Source organism: Girardinichthys multiradiatus, chromosome 5, assembly GCF_021462225.1.
Source record: "Girardinichthys multiradiatus isolate DD_20200921_A chromosome 5, DD_fGirMul_XY1, whole genome shotgun sequence".
Classification (NCBI taxonomy): Eukaryota; Metazoa; Chordata; class Actinopteri; order Cyprinodontiformes; family Goodeidae; genus Girardinichthys; species Girardinichthys multiradiatus.
Window position 1 is genome coordinate 1,579,741 of NC_061798.1, and position 19,954 is coordinate 1,599,694.

Sequence of the window (19,954 nt, forward strand, 5' to 3'; positions counted from 1 at the left end):
TATGTAATTCCAGCAGGGTTTTTTTATGTCAAAATGACATTTTTTTAAAGTCAGCTCTTGTTTTAAAAAGCCAGCTTTTATTTTATAAGGGTGATTTCTCCCCATGGTCTGTTTATTTCATAATGTCACTTTACAACTGAATGACTGTGGGCCAATCAGCATCAACGGGCTGGACCTTCATCCTCATTGGCTGACCCTTGCATAGAGGTTAGTTTCCTGGGTAACTGCTCCCTGAGCCGCTACTGCGCCAGGTCAAGGTTTAGGAAGGATGGTGGAGTTTCTTTAACTTCATTCACCTTTTCTATAAGCTTTAAGTATATACTGGGCATTGGAAGCATCGATGGAGGAACATTTCCCCATACAGTGTTTGGTCCATATTCTAAGGTATTTAAACCATATTTAGCCGCTACTGTATTAATATTCCATCCAAATCCTTTGTATTTACTTTGACGTGAATATTCCCGACATTCCCATAAAACCTTTGTTGTAGGTTGTTCTATATCCAATGACAGTTTTGAACATCCTAAATCTAATGATAACTCATCAGCTTCCATCAGCAGTGCATTTGTAGGATTTGTTTAATTTGCACCTATACTGAGTCTAAGCTCTCTGAACTGAATTCTGTCTCATTTTTTTAGAATACTCTTGGCTGTTGCTCCGTGCACCATACATCCATAAACAACACATGATCTTATCAAAGCCCTATACATTTCCAATAATAAATGTTTATCTGCTCCTCATTGATACGAAGAAACTGATCTCATGAGATTTACTACTTTATTGCATTTTGTCTCAACTTTTTTAACATGAGTCCTCCATAAACATTTCCCATCAAACCATAATCCTAGATATCAAATCCTAAACTCTTATACCCTTTCCATATTCTGACCATATACTGTTATGTAGGCAGCACATTTTCAGTTCGTATTTTTCTAGTAAACAGCATAAAGCAAGATTTTGTAATTGACATTTTAAATCCCCATTCAAATGATCATCTCCTCAATCTTCAATATAGCACACTGAATACTATTAATCACATGTTTAGCGTTTTTCCTTCTTTTCCATATAGCACCATCATCTACATAAAGTGATGATCCAATATCTACACCAGCATTTAAAAAGATATAATTTATCATCATGTTAAAGAGAATAGGACTTATGACACTCCCTTGAGAAACGCCATTTTTAATATCAAACTCAATTGAAACAGCATCACCTACTTTAAATCTGAATGTTTGACTAGAGAGACAATCCAAAACCCAAATTGTAAAGTCTACCACCAATACCCATTTTATTCATTTTAATCAGCAGCCGTTCTCTCCACATTAAATCATAAGCTTTCTGTATATCAAAATGTATAGTGTGGGCCATTTATATGCATACACGTTAATAAAATGGGAATGGTTGGTCATATTAACTTCCTGTTTGTGGCAAATTAGTATATGTGAGGGGAAACTTTTCAAGATGGGTGGTGGCCATGGCGGCCATTTTGAAGTCGGCCATTTTGAATCCAACCTTTGTTTTTTCAATAGGAAGAGGGTCATGTGACACATCAAACCTATTGGGAATTTAACAAGAAAAACAACGGTGTGCTTGGTTTTAACATAACTTTATTCTTTCATGAGTTATTTACAAGTTTCTGACCACTTATAAAATGTGTTCAATGTGCTGCCCATTGTGTTGGATTGTCAATGCAACCCTCTTCTCCCACTCTTCACACTGATTGCAACACCGCAGGAGAAATGCTAGCACAGGCTTCCAGTATCCATAGTCTCAGGTGCTGCACATCTTGTATCTTCACAGCATAGAGAATTGCCTTCAGATGACCCCAAAGATAAAAGTCTAAGGGGATCAGATCGGGAGACCTTGGGGGCCATTCAACTGGCCCACGACGACCAATCCACTTTCTAGGAAACTGTTCATCTAGAAATGCTCGGACCTGACATCCATAATGTGGTGGTGCACCATCTTGCTGGAAAAACTCAGGGAACGTGCCAGCTTCAGTGCATAAAGAGGGAAACACATCATCATGTAGCAATTTCACATATTCAGTGGCCTTGAGATTTCCATTGATGAAGAATGGCCCCACTATCTTTGTTAACCTCGGTGACATGTCAATGGCTGTAAACAAAGAGAAACTTGTAAATAACTCATGAAAAAATAAACGTATGTTAAGACCAACCACTATTGTTTTTCCAGTAAAATTCCCAATAGGTTTGATGTGTCACATGACCCTCTTCCTATTGAAAAAACAAAAGTTGGATTCAAAATGGTCACCATGGCCACCACCCATCTTGAAAAGTTTCCCCCCCCCTCACACATACTAATGTGCCACAAACAGGAAGTTAATATGACCAACCATTCCCATTTAATTAAGGTGTATCCATATAAATGGCCCACCCTGTACTACAGCCATAATCTCTTTCATGTTAATTACTTTTTCCGCCCCCTCCTTGAACCGCCACCTTAAAGTGGTGGAGGGGTTTGAGTGCTCGAATGATCCTAGAGGCTATGTTGTCTGGGGCTTAAATGCCCCTGGTAGGGTCTCCCATGGCAAACAGGCTCTAGGTGACGGGTCAGACAAAGAGCGGTTCGAGAATCCCTCATGATGACCACAGAATCGAGGCATGTGACGTCGCCCGGTACGGCGGAGCCGGGGTCCCACCCTGGAGCCAGGCCTGGGGTCGGGACTCGTCGGAGAGCGCCTGGTGGCCGGGTTGCTCCTCGCGGGACCCGGCCGGGCCAAGCCCAAATGAGAGACACGAGACCATCCCCCAGTGGGCCCACCACCTGCAGGGGGAACCGTGAGGGACCGGTGCAAAGAAGATTGGGCGGCGGACGAAGGTGGAGACCTCGGCGGCCCGATCTCCGAATGCTTAGGCTGGCCCTCGGGACGTGGAATGTCACCTCGCTGGGGGGGAAGGAGCCTGAGCTGGTGCGGGAGGTTGAGAGATATCGACTAGAAATAGTCGGGCTCGCCTCTACGCACAGCGTGGGCTCTGGAACCCATCTCCTTGAGAGGGCTGGACTCTCTTCTACTCTAGAGTGGCCTGCGGGGAGAGGCGACGGGCTGGTGTGGGTTTGCTTGTTGCCCCCCAGCTCAGCCGTCTCGTGTTGGGGTTTACACCAGTGGATGAGAGGGTCGCATCTCTGCGCCTTCGGGTTGGGGAGAGGTCTCTGACTATCATTTCGGCCTACGGGCCGAGTGGTAGTGCGGAGTACCCGGCCTTCTTGGCGTCCCTGTCGGGGGTGCTGGATAGTGCCTCTCCTGGGGACTCCATTATTCTGCTGGGGGACTTCAACGCCCACGTGGGAAACGACAGTGACACCTGGAGAGGCGTGATTGGGAGGAATGGCCTCCCCGATCTGAATCCAAGCGATGTTTTGCTATTGGACTTCTGTGCTAGTCACGGATTGTCCATAATGAATACCATGTTCAAACATAAGGGTGTCCATCAGTGCACTTGGCACCAGGATACCCTAGGCAGGAGGTCAATGATCGACTTTGTTGTCGTATCATCAGACCTTCGGCCGCATGGTTTGGACACTCGGGTGAAGAGAGGGGCTGAGCTGTCCACTGATCACCACCTGGTGGTGAGTTGGATCCGGTGGAGGAGGAGAAAGCCGGACAGAGTTGGCAGGCCCAAGCGCAAAGTGAGGGTTTGCTGGGAACGTCTGGCAGAGCCCTCGGCTAGGGATGTATTCAACTCTCACCTCCGGGAGAGCTTTGACCAGATTCCGAGGGATGTTGGAGACATAGAGTCTGAATGGACCATGTTCTCCACATCTATTGTCGATGCTGCTGCCCATAGCTGCAGCCGTAAGGTCTGCGGTGCCTGTCGCGGCGGCAATTCCTGATCCCGGTGGTGGACACCGGCAGTAAGGGACGCTGTCAAGCTGAAGAAGGAGTCCTATCGGCTGTGGTTGGCTTGTGGGACTCCTGAGGCGGCTGACGGGTACCGTGGGGCCAAGCGTGCTGCGGCCCGGGCGGTGGCAGAGGCAAAAACCCGGACCTGGGAGGAGTTCGGTGAGGCCATGGAGAAGGACTACCGGTTGGCCCCGAAGCAATTCTGGCAAACCGTCCGGCGCCTAAGGAGGGGGAAGTAGTTTCATCACCCAGGCTGAAGTCACCGAGGTGGTTAAAAAGCTCCACGGTGGCAAGGCTTCGGGGTTGGATGAGATCCGCCCTGAGTACCTCAAGTCTTTGGATGTTGTGGGGCTGTCATGGTTGACACGCCTCTTCAACATTGCGTGACGGACGGGGACAGTGCCTCTGGATTGGCAGACTGGGGTGGTGGTCCCCCTTCATAAGAAGGGTGACCGGAGGGTGTGCTACAACTACAGGGGGATCACACTCCTCAGCCTCCCTGGTAAGGCCTACGCCAGGGTATTGGAGAGGAGAGTCTGGCCGATAGTCGAACCTCGGCTTCAGAAGGAGCAGTGTGGTTTTTGTCCTGGCCGTGGAACACTGGACCAGCTCTATACCCTCTACAGGGTACTCGAGGGTTCATGGGAGTTTGCTCAACCGGTCCACATGTGTTTTGTGGACCTGGAGAAAGCATTCGACTGTGTCCCTCGTGATGCCCAGTGCTCCAGGAGTATGGAATCGGTGGCTCTTTACTAGGGGCCATCCGGTCCCAGTACAAGTGGAGCAGGAGTTTGGTTCGCATTGCCGGCACTAAGTCGGACCTGTTCCCAGTGCATGTTGGACTCCGGCAGGGCTGCCCTTTGTCACCGGTCTTGTTCATAACCTTTATGGACAGGATTTCTAGGCGTAGCCAAGGGCCAGATGGGGTCTGGTTTGGGAACCAGAGGATTTCGTCTCTTCTTTTTGCAGATGACGTGGTCCTGCTGGCCCCATCTAGCCAAGACCTACAGCATGCGCTGGGGCGGTACGCAGCCGAGTGCGAAGCGGCTGGGATGAAGACCAGCTCCTCCAAGTCCGAGGCCATGGTACTCGACTGGAAAAGGGTGGCTTGTCCTCTTCAGGTTGGAGGGGAGTTCCTGCCTCAAGTGGAGGAGTTTAAGTATCTCGGGGTCTTGTTCACGAGTGAGGGAAGAATGGAGCGGGAGATCGACAGACGGATCGGTGCGGCTGCCACAGTAATGGGGGCGCTGTGCCGGTCCGTTGTGGTGAAGAGAGAGCTGAGCCGAAAAGCGAAGCTCTCGATTTACCGGTCGGTCTACGTTCCTACCCTCACCTATGGCCATGAACTTTGGGTCATGACCGAAAGAACGAGATCCCGGATACAAGCGGTTGAAATGAGCTTCCTCCGTAGGGTGGCCAGGCACTCCCTTAGAAATAGGGTGAGGAGCTCGGAGCTCGGAGTAGAGCCGCTGCTTCTCCACATCGAGAGGAGCCAGTTGAGGTGGCTTGGGCATCTATACCGGGGCAAGGTGAAGCTCAGAGAAAAAGCCACTAACCTTCTCAGAATCCGTGGGAAAGCGGGGATGCTGATTTTCGGCTCCTCAGTGTAGTTAGTTGGTGACAGTGTTATGAAGTCACAGTGGGTATGAGGGACTGTAAACGAGACTCCGTGGCTTGACTTTATGATCAGGTCCAGCACAGCCATAATAATTTTACACAGGGAAGGAACTTCAGGTTCAACCTATGTATCTGAGCAAACTCCTCCTACAGCTTTTGACTTACAGACTTCGAAATCAATGAGTATACTTTCAATGCATTGGGGATCAAAAGTTATCAAAAGGTTTTTGATACATGAAAGCGTGTGGGCGTGGCTAAGCCTCAAAATCTGACTTCTCGCCATAAAAGACGAAATTGATATAACTCCTACAAGGAAAGTCACAAAGACCTGAAACCTTCTGAGATTGATCTGTCTGTGGCCCTGAACAATATTCACTGATCACATGCTGACATCATTGAAGCCCCGCCCCCTGAGAACAGGAAGTGTCACGTTTTCCTTAGAGAGTCAATTTTTGATGTTCTTCACCTAATCAATGTGAAAATGTCCCAAGTAACAGATAACATGATGGTCTTAGACAGTCGCCAGTACTGATTGCTTTAACTGGAGGGTGTGGCTATGATGGCGTGGCGATTTTGATGTCATGCCACGGCCATACGTGTGGCTGTAAATTACACATGCATGGTCCGATACACTCCAAAATAAATATGGTTGATCTTTGTCAGCCCCCAAACACCTCTATTGGAATACATTGCAATTTGGATCAACAACCCCCTTGAACCTTTCAACCTCTTGCCACATTTCAGGCTTCAAACATAAAGATATAAAATTCAAACTTTTTGTGAAGAATCAACAATAAGTGGGACACAATCGTGAAGTGGAATGAAATTTATTCAATGTGTCAAACTTTTTAACAAATAAAAAAATGAAAAGTGGGGCGTGCAATATTATTCGGCCCCTTTATTTTCAGTGCAGCAAACTCACTTCAGAAGTTCAGTGAGGATCTCTGAATGATCCAATGTTGTCCCAAAGGACTGATGATGATAGATAGAATCCACCTGTGTGTAATCAAGTCTCCTTATAAATGCACCTGCTCTGTGATAGTCTCAGGGTTCTGTTCAAAGCACAGAGAGCATCATGAAGACCAAGGAACACACCAGGCAGGTCAGAGATACTGTTGTGGAGAAGTTTAAAGCCGGATTTGGACACAAAAAGATTTCCCAAGCTTTAAACATCCCAAGGAGCACTGTGCAAGCAATCATATTGAAATGGAAGGAGTATCAGACTACTGCAAATCTACCAAGACCCGGCTGTCCCTCTAAACTCTCATCTCAAACAAGGAGAAGAGTGATCAGAGATGCAGCCAAGAGGACCATGATCACTCTGGATGAACTGCAGAGATCTACAGCTGAGGTGGGAGAGTCTGTCCATAGGACAACAATCAGTCGTACACTGCACAAATCTGGCCTTTATGGAAGAGTGGCAAGAAGAAAGCCATTTCTCAAAGATATCCATAAAAAGTCTCGTTTAAAGTTTGCCACAAGCCACCTGGGAGACACCAAACATGTGGAAGTAAGTGCTCTGGTCAGATGAAACCAAAAGCGAACTGTTTGGCCACAATGCAAAACGATATGTTTGGTGTAAAAGCAACACAGCTCATCACCCTGAACACACCATCCCCACTGTCAAACATGGTGGTGGCAGCATCATGGTTTGGGCCTGCTTTTCGTCAGCAGAGACAGGGAAGATGGTCAAAATTGATGAGAAGATGGATGGGGGCAAATACAGGACCATTCTGGAAGAAAACCTGTTTGAGTCTGCAAGAGTCCTGAGACTGGAATGGAGATTTATCTTCCAACAAGACAATGATCCAAAACATAAAGCCAAATCTACAATGGAATGGTTCACAAATAAACGTATCCAGGTGTTGGAATGGCCAAATCAAAGTCCAGACCTGAATCCAATCGACTCTGTGGAAAGAGCTGAAGATTGCTGTTCACGAACGCTCTCCATCCAACCTCACTGAGCTCGAGCTCTTTTGCAAGGAAGAATGGGCAAGAATTTCAGTGTCTCGACGTGCAAAACTGATAGACACATACCCCAAGCGACTTGCAGCTGTAATTGCAGAAAAGGGTGGCGCTACAAAGTATTAACGCAAGGGGGCCGAATAATATTGCATGCCCCACTTTTCAGTTTTTTATTTGTTAAACAAGTTTGACACATCCAATAAATTGCATTCCACTTCACGACTGTGTCCCACTTGTTGTTGATTCTTCACAAAAAATTTGAATTTTATATCTTTATGTTTGAAGCCTGAAATGTGGCAAGAGGTTGAAAAGTTCAAGGGGGCCGAATACTTTCGCAAGGCACTGTACATGATCATGAGTTAATGATGGACATGTTGACACAGTGAACTGATGACAGCATTTTAGCCCCGCCCACAAACAAACAAGTGACTGCAGCTTCCTTTAGGAATGTCCGATTTACTCCAAACTGATTATGGTTGATCTTTGTCATTCCCCAAACAGCTCTATTGGATTACATTGGAATTTGGATCTACAGCGCCCCCTAGGACATGTCAAGTGGTTTATCTCCCTCATACATCATTGGATCCACTTCAAATGTAGTATACATAATTATGAGTTAATGATGGACATGTTGCTCAAAGTCCCCCTTATTGGCAACATTTGCAATTGAACAGCGGCGTCTTTGGTGGCGTGCAGCCGGCGAAGCCAGGCTCCCGCGGTGGCTGCACAGGCTGAGTTGTGCTGAGGTGCGAGGGCCTTCAAGGCTGCTTGCAGCTTTAATTATGTTTGAATCTTAACCTTCAACACCACAGACTGTATTTCAAGTATCTGGTTACAATATTTTTAGATGTGATAGGAAACAAGGAAAGGGTGGTGGAGTAATTATTTATGTCAAGGACAGGTTTCAATGTAAATTGATTGAAAATCTTAGTGACTCATTGGAAAATGTTGGAGTATCTATTAGACTCTCAACTGAAATGTGTTTTATTGTTAATGTGTTGGATAGACTGCCATCAGCAAAGGATATTTATTTCAAACAACTCACAAAAGTGCATAAAAAATTTGATAAAAAGGAAATAATTTCACTGGCCAATTTTAACATCAATTGGCTGGATAAGAGGAACATAGAAACTAAAACAAATTACTAATAGGTTTCACATAACACAAATGATTGAAAATCCAACCCGAATAACTATAATATAATATACTAAACAATCTTGTTCAAAGAACAAAACAAAAAATCTGCACCTTGGATAAATGAGTCAGTGTGGAATTTAATGAAGTTAAGAGATGGTGCATCCATGGTGTCTCCAGACTCTGTCATGTCTGTCACGTGCTCAGTGTGAACCTGCTTTCATCTGTGAAGAGCACCGGGCGCTAGTGGCGAATTTGTCAATTCTGGTGTTCTCTGGCAAAGGCCAAGCGTCCTGCACGGTGTTGGACTGTGAGCACAACCTCCATTTGTGGACGTCGGGCCCTCATACTATCCTCATGGAGTCGGTTTCTAACCGTTTGTGCAGACACATGCACATTTGTGGCCTGCTGGAGGTCATTTTGCAGGGCTCTGGCAGTGTTCCTCCTGTTCCTCCTTGCACAAAGGCGGAGGTAGTGGTCCTGCTGCTGGGTTGTTGCCTTCCTACGGCCTCCTCCACGTCTCCTGGTGTACTGGCCTGTCTCCTGGTAGCGCCTCCAGGCTCTGGACACTACGCTGACAGACAAAGCAAACCTTCTTGCCACAGCTCACATTGATGTGCCATCCTGGAAGAGCTGCACTACCTGAGCCAGTTGTGTGGGTTTTAGAGTCCGTCTCATGCTACCATGAGTGTGAAAGCACCACCAACATTCAAAAGTGACCCAAACATCAGCCAGAAAGCATCGGTACTGAAGAGTGGTCTGTGGTCCCCACCTGCAGAACCACTACTTTATTGAGTGTGTCTTGCTAATCGCTAAAGATTTCTCCCTGTTGTGTATTCCATTTGCACAACACCATGTGAAATTGATTGTCAGTCAGTATTGCTTCCTAAGTGGACAGTTTAATTTCACAGACGTTTGATTTACTTGGAGTCATATTGTGTTGTTTAAGTGTTCCCTTTATTTTTTTGAGCAGTGTAACTAAAGTAATGGAGAATTTGGCAGACTGGCTTACCTCACCCTGTCTCACACAGAATGTTAAAAAAAACTGTTGCAGTGTATTTTACCAAGTCTAGGAAACAAAAGTTTGTGTCTCATTGTCATAGTTTGGTTTCTTGTTGGACCAATGTGCGGGCAAGAACTCCTGAAGCTCGAGATTTTCAGGTAAGATGAGTCTTTATTATCCATGGCAGGACACAGACAGGGTAGCCAACACACAAGATCGCACATACACATACAATAAGAAACCAGCGGGGAACAACGGAAACAAACGGGCTTAAATACAAAACTGAACAGCAGGGGGAACCAATGACAAAAGTGACAAGACAATCAGGGGAAAACACAGAACAGGTGTGGGCTTGGGGTGCAGGGAGACAGAGAACAAAAGACTAGACCAGGTAATTTAACAAAAACACAAGCTCAAGAACTCAAAACACAAGCGGGTATGACACTCATATTTTTGTAAAACATCAAAAAATTGAAATTATGGAAGAATTCAAATATCTTGATGTTGTTTTAGATCTAACATTTGGATTTAAAAAACATGTTAAGAAATTGTGTAATACTGTGAAATACTGTCAGTTTATTGGCACATCAGAAAAATGCTCACTTATGAGGCTGCACAAATTTATTTACATTCAATGATCATTTCTCATATTATATTAGACTGTAGACTACCTCAAAGAAGCTCAACCTTTGCGCAGACCGCCATTTCATATAGAGCCATCAAAGATTGAAACAAACTCCCCAATATTCTGAAATTATGCTCTGACCTGCATGATTTCTCACGAAAGGTTAGAGAGGAACTACTGGGAAACCAGCAATGTCAACATTAACTATGATCATGTTTAAGATAAATGTATGTACTTATTTTAAATTGTAGACTTAAGTTTTACGTAAATAGCGGGAAATGGAATAGATTGTTTTGTGTGAATGGCTGTAGATGCAGTATATGGCTGGATGTACTGTATGCATCAGAATGTATTTTATTGTTGTGACCTGGCCAGGGAGTGCAGATAGAAATTAGCTGTAGCTAAATCTGGTATAAAACATATTTTCTTTTATTAAGATTAATGTGCTTACACATTGTCCCTGTGAAATTAAATTTAAAACAAAGTATGGCCAGCGCGTGGTGAAGTGATGCCGCCACACCCACACCCTTCACAGTACACTTTCCAGGACCTTTCCAAGCCAAAAAAGTGACGTTGCCCATTTTTAATTTAATTAAAATTCCAAAACATTAGTTGGGGGACAATTGTGGGTAAAGCTTGGTGAGTTTTCAGATATGTTTAGGCCCCCTAAAAGCTGCTTTTAAGGGGCAAAAAATAATAATAAGAAATCCTGCGATTACAATAGGTCTTTGCAGCGCTTAGTTGTTGGACATAACTAAAATAACAGCAAACAGAAGAATGTAAGAGGAAACAGCCTAGGAACTCAAACTAAAAATCCCCAAACAGACAGATCATGACAAAATCCCAGCTGATTAATTTTATTTATGTAAGAGAAAACAGCACCTAAAATATTTACAAATAAATCTAAAATAAGAAATCCTCTGATAAATTTTTTAAATTTATACTAAGGTGACCAGATTTCTGAAATTAAATCCGGGGACATTTCTAGCTCGGAGATTAAAATTAAATACATTTTATTTAATCAAGATATAATGAAAACATTGGTACAGTTACAGCTTCATTTATTTTAAAAATATGTATTCATAATTAAACAATAAAAATCAAGTGTAATAGCAGTAAAATGTCTATCCACACTGTTGTTAGCATTTGTTGTTAGCAAATGACTAAAGAAATAGCAGTAGTAATGTCTGTCTTTCTTCTCCTCCTTTTTCTGTTTAACACTCTTTCTTTCCCTCCTCTTAGCTTTACTCTTGTTTCTATCATTTTATTTTCATCATCTCTCTTTAGCTCTTCCCATTTTCCTCTGCCCTTTCACTTTTTCTCTGTCTTTCTGCTGTCTTCCTCTCTCAGTCTTTTACTACTCTTTAAAACAGACATAATATAATAATAATAACCCCCCAAAACATTACAAAGTATAACATGCTGAAAATTTGAAATTAAACAAATAAAATAAGAGTTTTGTTTCAGATACCCTTTAGAAGTTGGTTATTTTTAGATGAGACACTAGGGTAATCCCAATATAACCTTATAAATATTAATGTTTCTTTAATTATTTGATTAGTTTCTTCAGCGGATGAGACGACAAAAATTGCTATATTTAGCAAAGAAAGCAACTATTTTTACTTGGAGATACAAGCTTACACAACAGAGGAACTGCACATTTAACCAAGTGATTCTCTCCCTCCTTATCATTCTCAGTTCATGCAGTTCTTGCCTCATTCAGTTTCCCTGAATGTTCTAAAACATCTTTGGACGAACCCTTGTTGAAACTGTAGCTCCACTTTCTTAATTCAGGCAGTGCTTAAAAAGTGATTTCTCCCTCTCTCCTTCACTCAGCTGCAGCTAATCCATGGGCTTTTGTCCTCCTATTTGTTGTTCTGTTCGTTCATAAAAGCTGGGTTTATTTGCATTTGGGTCCTCACCTTTAATAAAACAAAACACATCCAAGCCTTTTTTTTTACCTGGGTACAGTGAATGTTGAAAACACTAGTGACATTTCCTACCGCGGACCAAACCTTCATCGCGGCCAGGACCAACCCAGTCCAAGGAGGTGTGCTCAGCTCTTCTACTCTGTCTGTAACGTAGCGCGACCAGTTACCGAAACAAACAGCTGTTGTTGCGTGCAACATGCTCACTGGCGTTTTCTCGGTAACCGTTATAACAGTCTACACGCAACAATTTTTTTCTCATTCACAAAACGCTAAAAACGGGGACATTTCAGTTTTAGCCAGGGACATGTCGTCTAAATTGGGGACGTCGGTCACCCTGATTTATACCCTCTTCATCAGTGACTATGAAGTGAACAAACCAGACACAATAAGTTTGTCAGGGTGTGATGGCAGTTTGTCATGGTAAAAAGAAAGTTCACCCTCTTTCACGTACAGGTTTGCAGTACTGACTAAAACCTATCTGGTCTTGACCAGGTTCCAAAACAATTTAAATGGCCTTCACTGCACTTGCATTGCGTTTTATCAAGTATGAGGACCCAGAAGCGCTTTACACTATAATCAGTCATACACACATTCACACATTGACAGTGGTAGGTTACATTGTAGCCACAGCTGCCCTGGGGCAGACTGACAGAAGTGAGGCTGCCATACAATCGGTGCCTCCGAGCCCTCTAACCACCAGTAGGCAAGCAACAACTGAGACGGATGGAGCAGGGGTTTTGAACCGGAAACTCACCAGTTACCGGACGAACCCCTACCACCGTTGCCCCCAATCAAGCAGTTCAGTTAAGTCTTATGAAAAGTACAAAGCTTCAAGGATGTATCCATCTGTTCTGAGATGAAAAGTTGCTACAAGGTGCGGTTAGTTAAATTATTTCTTCAAATGATCACTGCCTCTATCTCTATAAAAGCAGGAATTTTGCCAGTTCGCTAGTCTTAAGCATGCAGGTATATATAATAATAACCAGAGGTGGATTATAGCTAGTTACATTTACTCAGTTATATTTAGTTGAGTAAATATTTAGATGACTACTTCTTTACTTCTACTTGAGTAATAATATATTGAAGTAATGCTACCCTTTCTGGAGCACAATTTTCAGCTGCTCTACCCACCTCTGATGATAACACAATGCCAAGGAGAAAAGACAGCGGTGAGTTTAAGTAGCTGTAGCTTTTCATCAGCCTGGGAAGGGGTATGGGCCTTCTCAGATTTCACAGAACTTGCTAAATTGTAAAGTTTATGACAGGTCAATTAGAAAAAAGATACTTTTGGCCAGCCTTTTGTTTGAAAAGGCTGTTTCTGAATAAACATTATACTTACACAGAACTATGTTTTGAGAAAACCAAATGCAATGTATCAACACAAAAAAGTTTTAATCATGGTGGTGGAGATATTATGTTGCAGCAATCTAGGCATCTTGCAGTTTTTTAGTCAACCATAAACTGCTGAGTACCAACATATTCTGAAATGAAATGTGAGGCTTTCTGTTCGATAGCTAGAACTTTGACCAATCTGGGTCATACAACGAGATGATCATCCCAGATACAGCTGCATATCTACAACAGAACAGCTAAAAAGAAAAGAATCAAGTTGCTGGAAAGACCTAGTCCAGACATCGATCGACTGAAATGAAGTGGCACGATCTGAAAGAGGCCTTTAAAAAAAATAAAAATACAAAACATAATTTACAAAAGCTATGTTTAAAAAATATTTGTCTTAAATTCTTTTACAATCCTATAATGGAGTCATAGTGGTAATAACTACGTTAAGGTGTTGTTGCTAAAGTTGTTTCTATATAGTCATGGAGTTTTGAACATTATCTTTGTTTAATATAGCTGGTATAGAATCAGTTGGTGTTTTTGTGCACTTGAAATCAGAGTGAAATAATTTTAGAACTTGATAAAGACCAGGTCGGTTTTATCATGTCCTGAAACATGAACAGGTAGAAATTTCTTTTTATAATCACTGCAGGCTATGGTACAAATAAATGTTCAATACTTCCACCTTCACTGAATTAAGTATAGGTTTCCATCAAAAAGGGTGAACCAGACAAAACCACCTAAAGCGGATGAGTATATTGTACAACACAATGTAACAACCACCATTATTCCCTCTGCAAACACATGAAAACTGTAAGAGGCAATGTCATGGTGGAAAAACATTATGCAACTTCCCTCAGCAGCAAGGTGGTGATAATCTGATGATCAACCTTCTGTTGTCCTCCTCAACAGGACCTTCATGGTTCTTGGTGCCTCCATCTTGCCCATCTCCTCCTTAACATTCATGTGGACACACCGTGAATATGATTATCTTCACATGGGCAGTTTTTGAGTTTGGCTCCTCAAAGTAAACAGTCAGATCCTTTCTGCATTTAAGGTCAGGCTCCTGCTATGATTTGTGTCTTATGACATCTAAGAACACCTCAGCAGGACACCCCTCAGTGGCTGCTCATCATAAAGCTGTCTGTGATTTGTGGCAGGTGAATTGAGGGGACACTCTGCAGGACATCATATACCACCGCCATGCCTCTGGAGTCGATGAATATTTGGCTTGAGACATTATCCAGCAGTCATCGAAGGCTTTGGTAATGCCACACGGCCTGATGCTGCCAAAAACGCCATGTTAAAAAAGTTGAGAGCTGCTGCTATGTTCATTAATGCTACTAGCACATGCCAAAACACTCACATGCTGAAATATCAGGTCATCATAGCAGGAGCATCACTGTCAAAGAGCTATTTTCATTTTATTTATACATTTTGGGGGATTTTTAGTAGATGCCAATTACAATATTTTAGTTTTAAGTCTTTGTGTCTGAAAAATACAGACTGAGATAGCATGCTATAATTTGGCCATTAACTGTCCTATAAAAACAGCAAACAGCAATCTGATAAAATACTTTTCACACCATGTAACCAATCTACGATAGATCCACCTACCAGGAACGTGCAAACAGACAGACACAAGTTAATTTTTCTCCTGATGTCTAGCCTTTAGCATCAAGTGAAAAGATTTAATTATACATTTTTAATGATTTAATGAATGCTCAAACTTCTGCCTTCAGTCAGCTGAGATCCCAATTCTGAGTTTTCCAGATAGAGCTTGCAGATGGAGTTATACATTTATTTTACCAAAACGTTTGTTCCGGATAGGAAATTAGACAGACATCTCTCAAAATATAACAAAAATAAGTAAATGGAACATTAGCTTTGAAAAAAAAAATAGCATTTTATTAAAAAAGAAGGCATGCCAAAAAATGGACACCACTCATGAATCAATGGAAAAATCTTTACTGGTTTCACAACATTCAAACCCTTCTTATAAGGAAAGCAGCTTTTAATGTTTTTTTTTTTGCAGCACTAGTGGCCATTTATTTTTCTTATTTTTTGACAGTAAGTTGACAGGAAAGGGGTGGAGAGACGGGGAATACATGCAGCAAAGGTCACATGGGCAGTCAAATCTGCGACAGCTGTGCTGAGGATCGAAGACTCTGAACATGGGTCATACGTTTCACCCCTGTGACAGCGCCACGCCCCAAGAGCAGCTTTTTACCTGCTTTTGACTGTTTATCTTTGGTTTTGAGCTTCAAGACTTAAGGGCAGGACATAGTCAGGTTTACTGTAAGCAGCGTGGACTCCACGCATGCGTCCGCGGAGTCAAGTTCACCCAACTATGTTCTGCCCTTTAGAGGATGGAAGGCCTCCGTGCCATTACCCTAATCTTTACTCTTCAGTCCACAGATTATTTATTCAAGTTGGGACTCCGGTTGGGCCACTCCAGAACATTAATATTACTTTTCAGAAGAAAAATGTTTGTAATATTAAAAGATGACTTTATTTATAAATCTGCCAGAGGTGACAACAACTTTGGGCTTAAATGTAGAAATGAAACTATTTTCAGATTAATGTAAATAGGTGGCTATGTAACTGAGCAAAAAGCTCTCATTCCTTGAATGTGTATCTGTGCAGGAATCACACACACACAAATACACATTGCACCGTCGAGAATAGAAATGATTGCACATTTGAAGGACTGCAAGGGTAATTTGATCAAATCATCATGATCTCACAGCAAATCGCATATACATGCAAAGCCACACAAAATCAGCATCTGGAAACTGTATTTAGACACACTGTTATGTGGAAGTCATGTCAGGATGGCTGATGGAATATTCATAGACCTGCTGTAGCTCAGTTTTCCCTGCTTTCTCTAACATAAACAGATCAGCTATGGGGGTATTCCCACTCAGAGACAGCTGAAGAACACATGTCATCACATGTGCACCTATCATGACTTCAGTGAGCATGGTGCCGCAACATCTACCTGATGTGATGGAAATTCTTGTATTAAGTGTTCCAAAGTGTATGACCTTTAGGTTACCTCTCAACTCAGAACATCTGTGTTGGAAGCTGTAAAAGCCAGTATCAGAAGTTTAGTGGTTAAAACCCATCCTTTGGGGTGATGTCTCAGGAAGAGCAGATGGTCTGCTCGTAGATAACTTTGTTACCTCTGACCCGAGGAGGGTCTAGGGCCATAAAACACAGACTCTTTGAAGTTGAGATAACACTGTCATGTTTGGCATAAATACATGTGTGGGACTGGTGTTCGGAGCTCTGCTTCACTGACTAACCTCAGTGACAGGGTCTTCAAACGCTGAATGCCTTTGAATAAAACTTATAAAGACAAAGTCCGTATTTTCTCTTGTTGTGAATCAACTTCTCTCACACTTTGATAAGAAAATTCCACTACAATTTTAGTGTCACGAACAGGATCTAATGTGCCAGAGGAAACTGCAGGAGGGGACACGGACACCTGGCCAGCCTGGAGACTACGTTGTCCTCAGTCCACCTCCATTTTACGGAGGGGAGTGCCTGCCTGCGGCTTCTGGCCGATTGGATCCGAACTATTTGTCTTCAAATATATCTGGGTGAGAAGTTGCTCTGTATGATATAATGTATATTATTTTTTATTACACATTAACCATCATCTCCTAACTAATTAATTAGGTTCCGGAGTTGCGAGAGGGAGGACATCAGCTGAGGGCCAGGTCACCCTGTTAGGAATACAGGGAGGTACTTATTGGTAACAATAACATAAAGCAAAACACAGGGTTTTGCGGGTGGTTTTTTGCAATTTTTTACACCTCATAAAGGAGAAAAGCCAGACGGCAGACGTGCCGCTGAACGGGTAAAGGAAAAAAAAAGGGTTCCGGAACCTCAAAGGCATCAGGGATGCCTCCTTCTCCAGACTCTGTGATTTATAAAATAACGAAAGAAAAAGGTGGGGATGATTGTGTTAAATGTGCTTTAATTTAGGAGGATAAGTTTGGATTTCCACAAGGTGGAAGTTTGAGTGTAAATCAGTTGAATAAAATAAAACAGTTGATGGATGGTGATTGGGAGAAACTAAAAAATAAAAAAAGGATTAAAAAACAAGATTTAGATCAGAGAGAAATATGGGTAAAGTGTTGGAATGAATGGATTATGCAGGCTATGCGTAGGGAAAGAAAGTCCGAATTGAAACAGATGGCAGGGGGAAAAGATTTGTCCGTGTACGTGGGAAACAGGTATGACAATGCTGGTCGTGCCGTTGATGACCCCACGTTTCCACCCCCATATAGACCTAGTGATGGTTCACCCTCCTGTCAATATCCATCTTTACAGACAGAGTTGCGGGCCCTCCAGATGGCAGACCTCGATCTAGACTCCTGTCCTCCTCCAGCAGCAGGTCAACCAGCAAATCTGCCCGCAAGTAAGCCAAGACAACTCGCCAGTCCGCTTCAGCATCAGGCCGTGAGTCAACCCACACATCCACCTGCAGTGCAGGCTGACCTCACTGAGCACAGCGGCCCCAGCGGAGCGGAAGGTGTGATCATGCACCAGCCTACAGATGAGCAGCGACCGGGATCATCGAAGGACCAGAAAATACCTTTCCTCTCCTCTCCTGTTAGCTTTCATGAGTTTACGTGGCTACAAAGTGGAAGACAACGAGGAAAAGATAAAAAAGAGGAAGAAGAGTATCAATGCCCTATGTTGGAAGTAGCTGGAATGAATGAGCCTCAGTTGGTGTTTCGACCGTGGACTGCAGCAGACATCCAAGCAAGCACTGCGTTACTTCCGGATCCCGTAGAAGACCGAAGAAAGTTTTCTACAAAATTTAAAGCTTTATGCCATGAAATGAGACCCACCGGCACAGAAATTCGCCGGCTCCTTGCAGCAAAAATCAAACCTGGAGATTTAGTTGTTCTGAGATTGCCAGATTCTGCAGTGCGTCTTGTTGTGACAACCGGTGGTGAAAATGGTGATTTAAATCATCGTAATGGGCCATAGTATAATGCCATAGAACATTTGTGCACTGCCTTGATCACAAAATGTCCACAGAGGAGTGATTGTGCCGTGCTACAACAAGTCAAACAACGTCCTGATGAGACTGTCGCTGATTTTCTTTACCAGATGGAATTCAATTCAATTCAATTCAAAGATACTTTATTGATCCCCAAGGGGAAATTAGAATTCCAGTAGAACCCATCCAAACATACATCATGACACAAGACAAGGGGGGGACGGGTCACCGAGGCTTTGCTGCCCACTCACAGGCGCTGCCCTTGCTAGATGAGAAAAGAGGCCACATTAGGTAAGTAGAGGGGAAAAAAAAAATCATATTTCACACTTTATCCTTAGCAAGATACAGTTTGAGATTGCAAAAAACCTCAGCACAAAGAAGCAACAAGTTTACAAAACAACATCATGCCGGGAACGGTGGAGGTGGTGTGAGGGGGTGCATATGTTTATCTTGAGCATGTGTGTGTGTGCAAGTGAGTGTGTGCAAGTAAGTCCATGAAGCACTGTCCTTGATGGTATGTTGGAATGTTCATCAACCGGCCACAAAATTCTGAGCACGTCCACAGATGTCCTCAGGGAAGGGAGGGGGCAGAGGGAGCAGAGCGTCATGTTTACATAACTTCCAGGAGAAGTTGAAGATAGCCAAGGCCGTGCAGGGGAGCCAGATTCAGAAAAACAATAATTATTTGGGTTAGGCTGACTCTTAATTTTCCGTCAGCCTTGAGAGTCTCGCTGGTGCTTCTCAAAGGCGAATCCAAACAGCCAAATTCCTGGTCTTTCGCCTGATCTGAGCAAACAACTTTCTCCAAGATTTATCCCATTTCACCCGAGTCCAGGAACCGCAACCTGCCTGCGATCCTGTGTAAGGATCACATCCAGTCTGCGATTCAGCTCACGTAACATCTCAGTCTGAGTGCTGATCGCCCTGAAGATCCCATCATACATGCCAGGCAGCCTCACAATTGCCAGAACAGCTGCTGACATTCTCCGAATTTCTCGATATGCCAGGTAACCGCTGACTCCAAAAAGCAGAAATCCTGATATTAAACATCCAATTATATACACATCTTCCACATCCTCGACTGACATTATCGACAGACACACAATCCTCCACTTCTGCCAGGAGTACATTGTGTATCCAGAGAAAAACGTCCCGTCCGGGCAAGTGGGCTCTCCTTCACCCTGTCTTCTCGTCGAGAAAATTTTATCAATTGCATTGAGAGACCAGCTGACCAAATCCATATTTTGTAAGAATTTGGAAGATATGCAAAAAGAGGCTCCCAAAAAAAGACAAGACAGAACTGAAGCAGGGCAGATATGGGAGGGGTGCGGGAGACAGAAAAAAGTGTCCTCCTCCACCAAGAGCAGAAAGAATAAGAAGAAGCGTTCAATAAACATTCAGGTATGGAACACCCCGCTGACTTTACTGTTTTGGGCCCCTGGGAAAAGATGCT

The 19,954-nt window shown here is 43.3% G+C and overlaps 1 long non-coding RNA gene across 1 annotated transcript; it reads left to right on the forward strand.

Moving 5' to 3' along the window:
* Window positions 1-237: 237 nt before the first annotated feature.
* Window positions 238-14,796, forward strand: LOC124868963. The gene is made up of 3 exons (XR_007038440.1): window positions 238-384; window positions 14,394-14,538; window positions 14,642-14,796. It is a non-coding gene; the product is annotated as an uncharacterized LOC124868963 (long non-coding RNA).
* The last annotated feature ends 5,158 nt before the right edge of the window (window positions 14,797-19,954 follow it).